General features: G+C 53.3%; 1 protein-coding gene across 3 annotated transcripts in view; it reads right to left on the bottom strand.

Annotated features, from left to right (window-relative positions):
- PALD1 (phosphatase domain containing, paladin 1) overlaps nucleotides 1-2,226 on the bottom strand; it is a 99,251-nt gene that overhangs the window by 56,149 nt on the left and 40,876 nt on the right. The gene's annotated exons all lie outside the window — the stretch shown is intronic.

The raw sequence follows: 2,226 nt of genomic DNA, 5'->3' as shown, positions 1-2,226 counted from the left end.
GAAAAGTCACAGCAGGAAGGGACCCAGCCCACCCCTCACCTCTGCCCTGTGAACAAAGTTCTGAGGCCCAGAGAGGGCCTACTCTGCCTGCAGCTGTCACTCAGCAAAGCACGTCAACAGGCCTACCGCTATGCCTGGGCCCTCTGCCACTGCTCTGGGGAGAGTTATGGACATGGGCAGATAAGAAGATACAGCCCTGATCCCTTACAGTTTACCCCTCCCTAGCGAACATACGACAGTCAGAAAAGAGCCAGCCATCCCCACCAGGTCAGGACCCAAGGCTCCAAGTACCTAGGTCAGGCCACATGGAGATCAGGCCTTCCAGACCCGGAGAAAGGGAAGGCTGTCACCAGAGGGAGAACCAGAGGCAGAGGGAAGTCTGGAGATGGCTTTGAAGGGTTTGGATGGGAACAGAACATAGCTGTGAATGTCACAAAAGAGGCCAGGGAAGTCCAGACTGGGGGCGTTCTCAGCAGATCAAGGCCCCTGAACTCTACATCAACAACATCTACATCACCAATAACATCTCAACAGCCAAAGCTTTTGCCCGACATCCGGCACGCCAGGCATCCTTGTGGTCTCACAATTCCCACTGCAGGGCTCTCTCCTAGGGAAGTAGTGAAGGATGTGTGCAAAGAGTGGGCTACAAGGGTGTTTTGTTGATCACAATGCTATTTATAGTAACAAAACACTGGGAACAGCCTGCAACAGGGGATTTGTTGAATAAATTATGGGGCATCTCTAAGGTGGAATGTTAAACAGCCTTAAAAATACATTGACTGATGTGGAAAGATAGCTAGGCAACCAGAAGGGAAGAAGAACAGGCTGCAAAGCAAGCACAGGATATAATCCATTTTAATACATGAGCACAAATCAGGAGAAAAGTCTGGGAGGGCACACACCAAGATGCTAACCTGTCATCAGCTGGTGATGAGATTACAGACAGTTTTTACTTTCTCCTTTTTCCTTATGTGCATTTTCTGAACACTGGGTAGTAAAACCTACTTAAAACAAAAGAATGGCTGGAGAAGCAGGCCAGGAGAGCCACTAACAGCTGGCAGAGGGTGTGGGGAAGACTGGCTCAGGGGTCTAAGAACCCTGCGATGGGTTCAGGAACCTGAGAAGGGGCTGGGAATTCCATACACTCAAGAAGAGGGTGACAGACACGGGAGACAGAGGCTCACAGAACTTTCTCAGAGCCCAGTGGCAGCTGCTCCCCACGGCACTGATGGCCCAGGATCAGGAAGGGGAGAGAGTTCCCTGCCCGCTGGTTCCCACTCCCACCTGCACCCTGAGAGCGTCAGTCGCTCAGTTGGGTCCAACTCTTTGCAACCCCATGGACTATAGCCTGCCAGGCTCCTCTGTCCATGGGATTCTCCAGGCAAGAATACTGGAGTGGGTAGCCATTCCCTTCTCTAGGGGATCTTCCCAACCTAGAGACTGAGCCTGGGTCTTCTGCATTGACAGGCAAATTCTTTACCATCTGAGCCACTAGGGAAGCCCTCCATTCTGAAAGCACAGGGACGATACAGTCTTTAGAACCTGATGACTCCCCTCTGCTCCCCTGCCCAAGATGCCCTAATCTGGACATGAGCTGCTCCCCACCATCCACACACTCCCAGCCCTGCCCTCTCATAAGCAGCAGCAGCATCTCAGGAAGTGGATGGTGGGGCCAGGAGTCAGCACAAAGCCCGGGAAGCAGGTCACTCTGAAGGCTGAGCTCACCACGCCCTCCCTCCCCCAGGGGTCAGAGTTCCCAGGCAATGCTCCCCCAGCATTCCAGGGCGGTGCCCTCAGGCTCCCCTTCCCAGAGTCACCCAGACAGAATGACTGTTCATTCCGTCCCCCCCAGCACCCCAAACCACTGCCTCTCCTTTCCCAGTCTGGGAAGGGTCCCCTCTCTCTCCAGCTCAGCCTTGTCATCCTTGACAACTCCCAGCAGGCATGTGACAGCTCTGCTAACACGTACACCTTGTGTTTATAAGAGCCTTGTCACAGCTCTCCACACCTGGGCCAATCTCTCTCTTTTTTCTCTCTTTTCTTCTTTTTCTTGGTAGAAGGTGGAAGGACTAAGCCTTTATTTCCAAACAGAAACTCAGGCGCTCAGAGAAGGTGAGAGGCTCCACAGTGGATCTCCTGCTGACTGTCAGCAGAGCCAGAACCTTCTCTCCATGGCTCCCCAACATTCCCCAGACCTCTCTCAGCAGCCCGGGCCAAGGAGGCATT

The sequence above is a fragment of the Bison bison genome, unplaced genomic scaffold (assembly GCF_000754665.1).
Source record: "Bison bison bison isolate TAMUID 2011002044 unplaced genomic scaffold, Bison_UMD1.0 scf7180017864309, whole genome shotgun sequence".
NCBI lineage: Eukaryota > Metazoa > Chordata > Mammalia > Artiodactyla > Bovidae > Bison > Bison bison.
The sequence above is the reverse complement of the archived record's forward strand: the minus strand, read 5'-3'. Positions and strand labels throughout refer to the sequence as shown.